The 15,255-nt window shown below is 35.8% G+C and overlaps 1 long non-coding RNA gene across 1 annotated transcript in view; it reads right to left on the reverse strand.

The window, feature by feature from the left end:
- Window positions 1-3,898: 3,898 nt before the first annotated feature.
- LOC308059818 overlaps window positions 3,899-15,255 on the reverse strand; it is a 48,829-nt gene continuing 37,472 nt past the window's right edge. Inside the window, exon 2 of the long non-coding RNA XR_013926416.1 lies at window positions 3,899-4,905. This is a non-coding gene — a long non-coding RNA (uncharacterized lncRNA). The remainder of the gene's footprint in view (window positions 4,906-15,255) is intronic.

Here is a 15,255-nt window from a genome sequence, read left to right on the forward strand (position 1 = left end):
CTTTGCATTGAAAACAGGAGATCAAATCTGAGTTACCAGAGACAGGAGCGTGACATACCAGGGAGAACAGATACTCTGAAGGACTACTAACAAATAATACCATTAAATTACAATTGCAGCTACCAAAGAACAGCAAATAAGTGTAGGGTCATGTGTTTGATGTTGACAAAACAGTTAGAGAGAGGATTTGGACAAGATGGAAGAATAATCAAGGACAGCAAGCATAGAAGAGAGAATTAATAGCCATTGTAAGAATAATGTTTCTGGTGGCAGAGAGGCAAAGTCTGTGAAAAGCGGAGTTGCAAAGCATCCAGAAAAGCAAGATCAGGAAAACAATCTGGGAATGTCTTCAATATATTTCATGATGGAAAAGGTGAGGAAGAGCAAGGAGAAGCAGGCTAATTGCATAGTAATTTTTTTGAACAAAACAGTGGTATATTAAGAGGCAGAGAAAGAGAAGCCAAATTATTAGGGAAAAAATTAAAGCAGAATAAAAAAAGGGCAATAGTTTGAACCGGAAAAGGGAAAAGATAGGATTAGGTAGGATTGTAGGTCCATTTTAAGGAGTAAAAGGGCCATTTGATTGGAAATGTCTCAACATTTGTTTTGAGAAATTTATCAGAATTTATCTGAATTTTTCAGGATTCACCTGAAATTAAAAAGATGATAGAAAAACTGAGGACTGTTAATCTGGATTTTATTTTTGTGTGGTGTTGTCTTGGGTTTTGTCAGTGCTAGATACAGGAAAGCTGAATGATGGATGATGGTTGATGTTTCTCAGCACGGTTTTCATGGTGTTCTTGATTGTACCAGCAATCATAATACACATTTTTCTTTATATTTTTAAGCACACAGATAAGCATTGTATAGTTTCAAGAGAATTAATTGCCTCATATGTGTATGTATTTCCGTACCCTTTGAGGAATGATTCAAAGTAACTTAGCTCACATCCTTCCACTTTTATTTTTATGAAAGATGTTTCATACACATCAGTCCAGGCAGGAAAATGTATAGAAGTCCATTGAGAAAGCATAAATCACTTCTGAAAATTTACCATCCAGTCAGAAGTTTATTCTGATACTCTTCACTATGGCCCAGCATTTGATCCCCATTCCTCTAGCTGAGTAACTACTTCAATAAGTAATTCTATTCATCTGGCTGGAATCCCATTTAACTGTGCCCCTGACTCACTTGTGAGCCTAACTGCTTACCACTGATAGCAGAGGATTTAGCATTTGAGCTCACATGTCAAACAGACATTCGACTGCTTAACTTTTGTCTTCTTACACATTGTGAAATAACTCCCAGAAGAAAAAGTTTCACATGGTAAAGACATCAGGGAAGAAAAGGAGTCAAGAACACAAGATCAAGTAAAGAATTAAAGTACTCTCAAACCCAGTATTTGTTTTAAAGATAAATTGAGAAATAATGAAATTGACCTTCAATAAATTAATAAAATTATATTAAAACAGCTTAGCTAGAAAGATTTCAACAGACTAGTAAGCTAATTCTAACTTGTAAGGAAAATCATAGGGAAAGGTAACAATCTTGGGTAAAATGTCCTTTTATTCATTTTTTAGTAACTAAAATTAGAAAAACAAATTCCCATCTAAACTAGGTCTTGAGAAAATTTCACCTTAAAAAAAATCTGAAAAAGTAGAATTTTCTTGAAAAACTAACAATCAAAAGCAAATTCTTAAATATTCTTGTTGGGAAAAAACAGTATGGCAGCCTAAATTGTAGTCTGAGTACCTACAGTTTTCCTTCCCAGATTAACATCAGATATACTATACCTCTAAGTCTTCCCTGATAGCTCATGGGAGAATCTCCAGGTGTGATGCCAACAATATATCCAGGATTCATTCATCCCTAATAGATACTCATTGATTAAAACATCTTTTGTGGGTGTTATCACCTTTGAACCAGAGGTCTAGTTTGATATGCCAAGAAAATCCAAACCAGAAGAGTTTAAAACATTTCTTTAGCTTGGTACGTCTGCATAAGATGCTCTCATGCAACATCTACAAATCCAGCCCTACATTTCTGTTCCCAAGCTACTAATGATGAGAGAAAGCTGATGCTGCTTGAAGCTGAGAAAAAGACTCTGTCTTCTTACCAGTAACAGCTCTGACCCATGCAGCTACTACTGCTTGGGTGTCTAACACATACCCTCCAGGGACTGTTGTTGGGAAGATGTTACCTTTCCCAGCTCTCTGTCCTCTTTTCCATGCATGGAAGATTCCTGCCTCCTGAGCAGCTGGTAAGGTGTGTTTATCATCTCACTTGCCCTAGCTCCTGGGAAAAGCCCCATTGCATAATAGTAGCTAGGCCCCAGGCTGGCTTGTGAAACTGCTATCAGGGAGGTGAGAAACCAGTTTTGGTTAAAAACACAAACGTCTAAGTTGTTGAATAAGTTACAGCTCCTTCATGTTTTAGCAACTGATACAGAGATCACTGACAAGAAAACCATGAGGTAATTCTAACAGGTAAGCAGGGTAGAAAGGTAGAGTGAAAATTATACATAATTATCCTTTGGAAATTTCAATTTCTTGTTTTGCCTGTTTATTGTTTATATTTCAGTTAGGTCTATCATTTGTAACAGTTACCAGGTTGGTAATCCTCATGACAGACTTCTCCTCAAATTCCATGACTTTTTCCCTTTCAATTTAGAGTGTCCCTAGAAGAACTGACTTTCTTCAGCATCTCAAACATTGGACAGATGTGTTTCTGGAGTTGCTGATTAGAATATATTATGGTCATTAGCAACTGAACCTTCTTGATGTTCATTTTATTGTACTTACTTTTTGTTTTCTAAAGAAAAAGGATAAGGGAGATGTAATGAGACTGAAGACAATACTAATAGAAATTATAAAAAGTAATCCTCTAGTATATAACGTCTACTAATCCTCACAAAATATTATAGATTATGTCTGTCCATATGAAAAACATGGAGTGGACATTTATTTTACTAGCAAATAATCCCTTTTATTAGTCAACAACCTTAAATTTGCAAAAAAACCCACACATATCATGCTTGTGGGCACAAGCCAGCCTCAGAAAAGGGCAAAGAGCTATGAGTGCTTTAATAATAGTTCCCTTTGTCACTCTTGCCATTTGGCATTCTTCTGAAATATATATCGTGGCCTGTCTGAGAGTCAAATTTAGACATGATGAGCCAGTGATGAGTTAACTGCTATGTCCCGTTTCTATTTCCCTTTGATGATGCTTCCAAAGGGAAATGTAGCATTTTACGGAATTTTTTTGCTCCGAATGAGATGTTGGCTGTCTAATGGGAAGATAAAGATTCCATTACATGTATTTTAAAAGCCATAAAAGATAACCTTCATTTCCTAGCTTACATTTATTTGCTCTCACACAATGTCTCCCATTTCCAAGGCTGAGTGTAAGCAATTGCCAAATACATAATTGAAGAAGAGCAATGCAATGAACAAATGTCAGCTCTAGAACTAGTGAATTCACTGACAGTGTGCCATCTACAGAGAGGGAAAAAATGAAAAAAAAAGAAAAAGGAAAAAAAATGAATCCTGAAGTATGGAGCTGTCAAATGAAACTGAGGCTTTAAAATTACATACTGGTAATTTTCTTACTGTCTTCACCAGTTGCTATGAACTTTCTACAAGACGGCACAGAAATGCCATATTTCACTTGAGTGAAAGTTTGCAACTGTTAAACTGAATTTTTTAAAGTGTTGCTATTACACCAAGCATTGATTGTCAGGAAGCTGCAGCCTTCTCATTTTATCCATGTGCAAAATACAGCATGGAAGAAGCAACACAGCATTTTGCAAACTACCTTCACATATATCTCTGTACCTCCCTAAGAACCTACTCCAACATTTAAGTGAAAGGCAGAAGGGATTTTTCTTTCAGAAAGAATTGGTTAAGCTGAGATTTGCTTTAGATTCAGGTTTTAGATGCCACAAGTAAATACCTATGAGATCTATAAGGAGTTCTGGTCTTCTCAATTTAGACAACCAACCCTGATATATGACTAGCTGTACTATGGTTGATCATCAATAAAATGCAAAGAATTGAAAAAAGTTACTTGGTGTGAAAATCTGTTTTCTAGATGCAAATATTGTCTTGGAGTTGCACACAACTGGCCATACTTTCTGTGGTTAATTATGTAATACCAGCAGTAATAATAAGTATTCATTCAGATTTGGCCTTTAGTTATTATTTTGATCATCTCATGAAGAGTCCTCAAATGCTCAGAAATAATGACTACTAGTAATTATAGTTAGTGGATTTTTCTGAGTGTGTGACTTGAAGCTGGGAGCTTCTGTATTTTATTTGATTCCCTGAGCTCTCATCTTCATCCTCTGAAGAAAGCTTCTGAAAAGCAGAAGCTATTAAATATTGAATACAACTATAATAGAGCAGAGTTTCAGTTAGATGCCTTGTGTCCTTCCAAATTATTCTATGCAATTAATTGGAAATAAAGACATGTATTACAATAAATTTGGGGAAGGTCAGAAACAGCTTAATGAATGGAAGCAAAAGAAACAGAATACCCATTTCCTTAATTTTTTAACTGAAGGGATGTATGTTCATGAATAAGCCCATAGCTACATCTCAGGCTCTGTTCTGTACCTCCCCAGGCAACATCAAATTTCACATAAGCACAAATAAAAATAGAAGCATTCTTTAATTGTTATAATTTAAACAGTAAGAGACTTTTTACAGTTCCCCTTACATCACTTGCTGTTTCTTTTCACTGTCTCTCCTTTTTCCATGTTCATCAAGGTCATTGTGATTTTTTTCCCTTTGATTTTAATTTGATCTCAGTTTGTACATTCATTTTTATGTAAATTTCAGGAGAGGTGATTGTATCTTCATTTCTCCAGCCATCTGGCACACAGGGAAGTACAGCAGCATTCAACCCCTAATGATATAAATAAGAAAAGAGAGGATTTCAGAAGAGACTTAAAAAAAGAAAAAAAAAGAAAGAAAAAAAAAAAGATGTAATTATTACTGATAGAACCTTGCAAATATTTTTATAAACATTTGGTGTGAGTTTCTGTCGTTAGAGATTTCTGAAATACTTAATTATTCAGTAATTCAGTAAAATTCGGAGATCCCTTTCATGTCACTAGTACACTTTTTTCTGCTGTAAAATTAACAATATCTTATTTTCTGTTCCTTTGATGAAGTTAGGTGCATCATTGTTCATGACTGAAAACAAAAACACAAGAAGAAAAAGGAGTGGTAAGCCATAAAAAATTGCCACAGACTCCCCACCATGTTTGATGGTGGTTTTTTTTTCTTTATATTAAATTGAAAAAAAATTGTAGTAGCCAAAAAATTACAGTAGCTTTCAGTTAATAAAATAAATAGACCAAAACCAAAGTTACAGTCAGAAGTGCATTTCTTTTGCAAGTTGATCTGTGAATTTGTTTTAAACAGGTCTTTACTAACTTTTGCATAAACTTTTCCAATAATAGACTTCTACAACTACCTCGCCTCATGAACATACTATTACATTTCTTCTTGAAATTTGAGAATTATAATTCTATAGCAATAACTCTATATTTAAAGGAATATACAAAATACTTTGTTTTTCTAGAAGAGGCAACGTTAAATGATTTAGAACTAGAAGAATCATGATACAACATACGCACTCGCAAATTGCAGCTGCATTCAATTTGCACGGGAGTAGAGCAGCATCATATCTAGGCACTGGTACTACTATTTTGAGCTTTTATATTAATGGCATACTCTCTAATGCTAATGTAATTCTTTGTGGGTTATACTCAGGCAAAACGCTTTGCAAAACCAGTGCTATACAAAATACAGGCACATACACATAAACAAGGCTTGGAAATACATTTTCTGAGGCCGTTAGTGAAGCTATTGTTCTGTAATCAATTAGAGCTTCTCAATCACTACAGAACCTTAGACTGTCTAGAGGGAAAATTCATTTTCATACCAGGGTCCAACCCTGCTATATTAAGGTGTTAGTCAAAAATCTCAAGCTATTTGACTATAGAATAAGAAGAATCTGTTTTAAATCCAGTTTAAACTTTTTTCAGTAACAGTATCATGCTAGATGCAGATTTCCACTTGTCTGGGAAAATGCTTTTGTTTTGTATTGGCTCTCTTCCTATAAAAATAATATAAGGTCTACTAAAACAAAGCTTTCAGAAAAAAATCCTCAAAATAAAATTTCAAATCTACCCAATTTTCTCCTGAGAAATATATGAAGTGTCTAACAGGGTAAGTGAAGAATATAGGGCACAAGAAACAAGATCTGGTAATTGAGACCATCTGTCTCACTAAATATAAAGCACATTTGCCTGTGGTTTACTCTCTCTCTTTCTGATCTCATTGCGGTTCCAAAATCTGACCATTCAAGTAAAGGAAAGATTGTCTGATGCATGACAAGAAAAATGTAGATGAACTCATTCCAAGACAAGGAGAACATGCTCTTAAATTCTTTCAGAGCATGTGGAGAAGCAGAAGAGCAGAGACAAGTGCAAGAATAGTTGATCCTTTTTTGGCTGCTTCTGATGTTTGACTCTCCCGACACCTTACACAGCAGCAGCTGACCGGGCAGTAATTCTGATGACAACCTAGCCTATAGGCTAGAATTATTTTCTTGAAGCATTTATTACTGTCATTGCTGCTTTCATATCCATTAAGAGAACTGTAGGTCTGACACCAGCAATCACAGCTCACCATTCTGATGCCATCAGAGTGTCATTACATCTGGTACAACACCATAAGGAACTAAATTCAAGAGCAGTGTCTTGAATATTTTACTCCTAGCATTTAATTTACTGTCAATTGGTGATATGGTCAGTAAAATCACAATGTCAAATACTATGTACACATTATAATCAGTGTTTTTCACTAAATAGATGAGCACCTTCACAATGTCATCATTTATAGTGCTGTTGCTTTGTAAGGGCAAAGCCACACAAAATTCCATCTGGAGTTACTTAGTAGCTCCAGCCAGTAGGTATGGGTTTACTGCTGGCATTTTTGCTGCGGTTTGGTTTGATTCAATTTGGTTGCTTCTATCTCTTCCTAGTCTCAGGAAAAGAAGGAAACTCAAATAGTTATTCAATGGTATTCAAGTAGAATGCATACAGTATATATACTATGTATATACTAAATAACATGTATGTATTAAATAACACACTAGTGTATGTATACTACATATGTAATAGATATACACGGTATAAACTATATGTACGGATACATGCAATATGCCTAGTATTGTATGCATACTACACTATAGGTGCACACTACATATAGTTTAATATATATAGTATGCATCTATACATATGCTATATATAGTATATATCTGCTATATAACATCCATATAGTACTAACTTTGACTACATGATAGTATAGAGTACTCTTGGTTGTTTTTCTGTGAAAAAACATGATTTATATGCAATATATACATAACAATATCTACTTGAATATATTATCAAGGATAATATTTTTAAAAAGTAACACAAATGTTCTGCAACTTGAGTTGTTAGTAGGCATGTAAGCATTTCAAAACATTATTTACTTTGGTGAAAATGAACATATTGGGTTCTCAACAGAACTATGCAAGTCAACTTTAAGATTTCTCTGGTAAGAAACAGCATTTTTATTCAGAAACATTTTTTAGTATGTCAGTTCAGTGAACAGCTAAGTGTTCTGCCAGCCATTTGGGAAGTTTCTTTTGCAGTGGAATATAGAAAGTCTTGAAACACAAAATAAAAAAAATACTAATTTAATGGAAACTAGGACTTTCAAAGATAGAAAATATACACCTGGAATTCTTGCTTGGAGCAATTACTTGTACCGGGTTAAGTCAAACTCTGATAGTCGTCATGTTGTGTTGTAAAAAATCTGAGAATGCTGATGAAAAAGTAGGAACAAAAAGCTAGTTTAGTCTTAATACTGAAGGCACATTGAAAATAACATTGTGCTGCAAACACTGGAAAAATCAGTTGTGATACCTATGCTGATCCAAAACTGCTAGTAAGGGATCAGGACCTACCGGCCTGTATGCAAAGAGAATGAACCAAAAGAGTTGTTTTAGACCAACTCTTCAACAATTGTTGAACTACAGTCTTTCTTTCAAAGAAACAATTATATCTCTCATTTCAGTTTTCTAATGAAAATGAGAGTGTAATAATTAAGGCTGCTCTAATGAATCTCTACAAGAAGCTGAACATAAAATTGTGTAATGGTTGCCGCATTAAAGGTGATAATTACAATTTTTACATAAAATTAGCTTCATAATGATACTAAGGTATTCCTTTGCTCTGAACACATTAAATGCAACATGGTGAAGGAGCAGTAGAAAACAAAACAAAATTCTGAGGTATTACAAAACCAGGTTATTCACTTGAGAGACCGCTTTAACATAACTATATGATATACTTCCTATGTCAAGAACAAATATTGGCTACTAACCTAATTCTGGCATATACAGCTTTGCAGCTTTTACCAAAAATTATCTTAGAAGTTACATTTATTCAAAGCAGGACCTGCAGACTATGTGTGGTTGATGTTTCTATCTTGGCAGGAGAGCCCAAAATTTATGATTTATGCTTTCTGCCACAGGTTAGACAGAGAAGAGGCTGATATGCTAGATATGACTGCTACTGTACATTTACTTGGCATTTCAATTTTCAGTCACACTGATGGTTATTTTCATACATCTTCAATCCATCATTTGCTGTTAAATCCAATTAATTTGATTGGCAGATTTAACTTCCCAGTGGGTCTTCGTCAATACTGTGTAGCAGTAAATACTTTGAGAGTCTTTTTTCCAAAACTTTCCTTGGTTATTTTCTTTTTCCTCACCTAGCTAACTATTGATTATCTGCTTTTGTGCAGCTCTCACCCATCTGTAGAGGCAATCAGGCCAGCTGAAGTACATGGTGATCAAAATCACCTGTGTACTAAAAAAACTTTGTGCCCTTTTGAAGAGGCAGGAGGTTGTGCCAGGGCTGGGGTACACTGGGGCTCAGCAGCCCCTGACCATGGCTGGGACTGGCTTTTAGACAGGGGTGCCATGGGCTGGGGCCTGGCAGTGGGGAAAACCACAAGACTGGGAAAAAAAGCACCAGGAAGCCTTACTGAAATGCCCATAGGGCCTCCCTGAAGCAAAGTAACACTCAGAGATCACTGGGGAAAGGGGAAGGGGAAGAGGAAGGGGAAAGGGAAAGGGAAGGGGAAGGGAAAAGGAAAAGGAAAGGGAAAGGGAAAGGGGAGGGAAAAGGGAGGGGAAGGGAAGGGAAGGGAAATTTTTCTTAGAAACAATTCCTGTATGATTTTGGTGAGACTTAATAAGAAGTAAGTGATGAAGAAGCTGTCCTGTGATGCTGATATAAGGGGAAAATAAAGCAGGTGTTAAATTTCTTAAAGGCAATATTTTTCATTATTTTTACTCATAAACTAACCAATGGATTTACATACAAATGATCAGAAAATTCATTCTGCACTCAGCAACACACATGCTGTCTTTTTCATACATAATAATGAGGCTAAATCCTTGATTCAGTCTTAATTAGAAAGCTATAGCTGGTTCTTCTATAGTACTTTTGGTTTTGGACATAGTGGGCAGAAAGGTATAATAGTGCTTCAGTGCTGTGAAAAATGATCAATTTATAGAAAAGGTCAATGAAGTGAGTCAAAGAAAGGATTAAGTAGGAAGAGAAATAAGTTTACATTTATAAAAACACAGGAAAACTAAGAGCTGGCATAAGATGGAGGATTTCACCCAAACGACATATTTGCATGTACATGCTACATAGATCAGTGGCTACATGGGGTCAGTTGGCATGCTTATCCCCAGAACGGGTAAAATATTATGTTCATAGATCGTCTATGTGGATTCTGAGTAACATATTCAACAGAGATACAAGTTTAGGTTTGTATTAAGGCTTGCTGGCAAAACAGATTAATATATTACTTTTTTTAAAAAAGACTGAACACCAGATTTTCATTAAAGAGCAAGAAAAATCTCTTAGAGGGTCTCAAACATGAATCTGTGATGATTTGTCTCCCTAAACTTGTGAGAAGGCAGGAAGAAGAAGAATATGAGACATGATTAAAGGTAAAGTACAATAACAGTTCTACAAAGGGAAACTTTATTAGCCCTTGTTCCTGCTATAACTAAGCCTCTCATTTGTTCAGTGCCACTTTCTTGGGATTGATTACTGTAAAAGCAATAATAACGATTTGTGAGTTTTTGCAAGGAGTCAGGCTATGATATGTCATGTTTGAATAAAGAATATAGGAAAATACTGATTTCCCCCCAACCCCCCCAAAAGCCTTTTTTTTAATCTTGTCTCATCTGTGACTGTGCAGGTAACAAATTGACCATCATGATTTAAATTTTGAGGTACTGCAAAAATAAAATTGGAATATTTCCACTTTTAGAGTGCTTTTTGGTATGGGCTTAGTCCTCATACTCTTAGATGGAGTGGAAGATTTTATTTTTTATAGCTGTTGTTTATGTATAATTCAAACATTAACTTACACTATCATCACCACCACCCCACCACCCTCAGAACTGGGCATGTAAACATACTTAGTAAACTTGGGACAGTGTTATCCAGATACAATAGTGTTTATAAATATTTCCACTTAGAAATACTTATAAACTCTCCACTTCCACATGGAGAAAATTCTTCTCTTTAGTTACACGAAAAGGTTATGAATATTACTTGGGGAAAAATGCATTTGATACAGCGTTAATGATACCTAGAACAGAAAACTAAAAGTTGCACTAAAAACAATTGTTAGTCTGGAAGGTGGTCACTAGTGAAATTCTTTAAGCAGTTATTGGTCTGATCATACTTAATCTTTTGATTGATAAAGGCAAAAAATTATCATTTACTAATAAAACATTTTAGTTATGCCAAACGAGAAAGCAATGGCAATGCAGAGGAGGACTAGAAAATTAAATTAGATAACCTGGAATACCTTGCACACTAGAATAATAGTAAAGGAATAGTGTTCTAGCTAAAATCAAGGTCATACACTGGATTATTAATGACCAGAAATTATTCTATAAACTTGCTAGTTGGTTATGAAATAACTGGGGGACACATTTGATGAATTAGCCCAGCATGCCTATTGAGGGCTGTCATGCTGCCATTAAAATAAAAACATAATCTTAGGTAGTTATTAAAGACATATGGCAAATCTGATGCTATCGCTTAACGTACTTTATATGGCATACTAAACTCAAAAGAGGTCTTGTGTTAAATCAGATTCAGTGACACAGATCCAAAGAAGAGCTGTTAGCATTATGTCTAGACTGGGCAACCTGACAGCGCTTCCTACATCTTTTGCAGGAGGACAGGAGGTCAGCTTGCATATCCTTCAAACAACCCTGGAGTCAAGGTTAACATTTGTAGTTTGTAAAGTTTGAGAAGCAGAACATACTGTTTGGGTCTGTACCAAACTGGCTTACCCAGCTTCTGCTTGGCTTGGAGCTCAGGCAGGACAGGCTCATGTCTGATTCTGAGCCAAACTTGCTCATGTATTGTTGGTCCCAAAACTTACAAGAAAAGCTTCACTACTCATGATAGGACTATACAAGCTTTTCAGATAGATTAATGACAAATGACAAGCACTTTTGTTAGCAGAAGACTGTTCTTTTGTACCTGTAAATATGGATATTTACACCGAAAGGAGCCACACATATAACTTATTTCTATGCTCCTGTGATGGATTACATTTTAATCCGTGGAGTTTCTTTAAATCAGAAAAAGCAAATGTGTTTGCCAAGCTTATGCAGATATAATTGGTTTTGTATGCTCCTTTTTAGTTCAGACCCGATCCCCCTACCCCAAATCTCATTTACCGTTCTTGCTTTGTTTAAAGGAACAATATTGTACAGATGAAACACAGAATTTTCATAACTGGACAGGCAGAATATTTTTTTCTTTAATATCAATATTGTAAATGAAATTTTGTGCCAATATGTATTCGAGTATTTGTGTACATGACCTGTACCTATGTTAAGAACAGTTGCTATGTATGGGTGAGGGAGCACGTTGTCACAATTCACATTTCAGGTACAAAGAACAATAACTGCTTATATCGCTCTGTCTTTCTAACATTTTACTAACTGGGTTTCTTCTGGGTATATTTACTGCTGTCAGCCATTTTGATTTATTCTGAAAAAATGGGTTTCTGAATTAAAGGTTAGAGAAAAACCCAAAACATTCTGAATTGATTGGACAGTATTATTTTGAATTTTTGCTGTCTTATGGCTGCTTAGACCATCAAATCCAAAATTTGCTATTTTTTCTATTGATATACAGCCTGAAAATTGCAATAAAACCTAGATGTTATTACAGGGACACATCAGGCCTTGGCAAGGCCAAGTAGTTTTGTACCTGCACAAGAAGAAGGAAGATGCAGAACTTTAATCTAAGTATTAACTCAGTTTTCAATCTCTCCCATACCCAAGCATTTAACAATGTCTCTCTCCTAAAAAGAATAAGTGCCTAAAAAAATAAAATGTGAATTTTCTGAAAAAGTAATGTGACCTATTGCAAAGGAGCAATTTGAAAGCAAATAATGGTACACTTGGAAGATATCCATTAAAAAGACTGACATTTTTTAATAGGTCCTTAGGCTGCAGCAAATTTACAGCCGTATCAAAAAAGAAGTGGACTCCAAGTCTATCTTTTAGATATTTTATTTTCTGAGGTGCTCTTCCTTCATAATATCTTTACTATTTGTGATGTTGCTCAATGTGGTCACAAAATCAGACTACCACATTCAGTTTATTTATTCTCACAAGCGAAAACTATAATCTAGTGTTCTCGATCTTCCAGTGGGAAAGGAAACTTCTTTTTGTTTCATCTGGTGGGCCAGAAGAGCCAGAAGAAACTGGTTTGGGCTCTTTGCAAGGTTTCTGAGCAGCCTGATTTAGCTTCTACCAAAAAAAAAAAAAAAAAAAATGAGTGTAACTGAATGAAAACCCAAGGAATGCAAAAGCTTGGGAATACTACGGAACTAAACCATGGAAACATTAAAAATTTGGATAGTCAAGGGGATCCCCTCTTGTTTTTTTATCTTTGTTTTCTTACTATCTTGCTCCCACTTGCATATTCATCTTGACTGTTTGAAAACTGAATGTTCAGGAAAAAAGGCCTTTAAAAGTAAACAATAAGGTTGTGATTGATATCAGCATGCATAAACTAACTTAATTAACTATATATGAATGAAGAAAAAAATTAAAACCCTCAAAACCCTTGTTTTGAGACTGAACCCCAAACTGCACAGCAACTGTAAGACAAGTGCTTTCCAAATACATGGCAGCATACGAAGTTATTATTCCCTGTGGCCCAGAAGACTACTCACAAGAAACTACAGATGTCCCTTTCCAATCACCAAAGAACACCTATAAAATCTAAAGGACAGTGGGACTTTTCAAAGAGAACTAAATGAGGAAGAGTCTTTAAAGGGAGGTGAATTTGTTCTAAGAGAAGACAGGCAGATATTTTGGCAGAAGCCAAAGCATTTCTTTAAGTTTGCTACAAAAAATGGTTTAATTCTCTCTGAAGAAACAGGTTTAGAGGTAACAGAAGTTTTCTCAGCTCTTAATTATTAATGCAGATAGCTGGAGTTTGGTGAAAAATACCTGTGATTTGTGTTTGTTTGTTTCTTTGAGGGAGTGGATAATTCTTCTAAAAAGAAACCCATATTGGCTGACTGTAAAAGAGATGGCTGTGTATTTTGCTTATATAACCTGAATGCTGTAAACTATTGCATTTTGTTTTGTTTGGGTGGAGGATGAATGAGGAAGACATGCATTTTAGCAGTGATTTTTGCGTATACAGGAAGTGAACTGGAAGGGCCCAGAAATATCCCGAACTAAGAGACAGTTGTCATTGGAAAAACCTCAGAAGCTGTCTAAAGATACAGAGGAAATTCCCTTTGTGAGAAAGCCATCTGGCAGGTCATGCTGAGTTATGCCAAAAAGCTAAAGCAATCAGAGCACAGCAGGGGGAAAACTCGGGAGTTAAATCCAGCTTTATGTTCATAGCAGTCAACTAATATAATCTACTGAGAGATCTGGGTCCCTACACCACTACCACTCTGGGGATAGACTATACAGGTCACTGTCAGAGAATGGAAAGGCACTCCAGTCTCTTGTCTTACGAAACCATGCTAAAAATATTATAATGGCTTGAATCTAAGGTTACCCGCTGTCTTTTCAAAGAATTAAAAGAATAATAAATTTCTTGTCAACCAAGCAGACTACTTGGTTGTTAACCTGAGGCAAGCACGGTATCTGAGCTGTGAACCCCTGCTGCTTACTGACAGAGGTCCTTTGATTGGTGTTAAATTCTGGAGGGTCTGGGTAATGGGGTACAAATTGCAACAGGATTGGGCAACTCCAGATCTGTCAGGTAAGGGAAGGCAGCACACAAAATTTATTTTGTGTATGTGTGTGTATGTGTGTGTGTATTCGGGCTGTTTTTACCTTTGATACATGAAAAGTCAAAGCCATCTAGACTTGAGGCCAACATATTTATACAGTTGTCCAAGGAAAGAAACTCATCCTATCAGTCTGTTAGCTTTGTCTTAGTAGTTGAATGCATCAGCCAGTTTCTACCAAATCTGGTGATGGAAGTCTCAGATACATTAAGTTCTAGAAGCTTTGTGAGAATATATGACCAGGTAGAGGAGAGAGTAAATATTAGTGTCACTGATATGTCACTAATATGAAAAACCAGCAGTATGGGCTACTAAAGAGACTTTCAACACAGAGTGCCTTGGGAAACCAGGCACATAAAAATGGCTTTATAGCTTTACACTGAAGGAATTGCTCTAAAGGAAGAGGGGGGGGGGGGAAAGGTTTGCAAGTAATCAGAGGGAATTCTGAATCTTGTTTATTCACATGTAAAAGAAGGGAAGAAATAGTTAATGTTTTGATATTCTACCTTGCTCAAGCCTGTATGATAAAAACAAAACCTGGAGGGTAAGTGAAATGTGTTGTGCATAGCTCGGTCTAATACAAGGTTATGCTAGATTAGAGCACGGAACAAAAATACTCATGCCCTAATGATAATATTGGGAGATGCCAGGAATATCTGTGGTAATTAAAACTCTGAAATACATTTGAAAATGAAACACAAATATTTTGAAATCTTATGATTTGGAAGGACAGTTCCACCACAGTGACCATATCAGCAGATGTGCTGGAACACCTTTTGCTCTACTCAGGACTATATTTAGCCTTGAGTGTGTTAGT

This window comes from Falco punctatus (assembly GCF_963210335.1).
Source record: "Falco punctatus genome assembly, chromosome: 2".
Lineage (NCBI taxonomy): Eukaryota > Metazoa > Chordata > Aves > Falconiformes > Falconidae > Falco > Falco punctatus.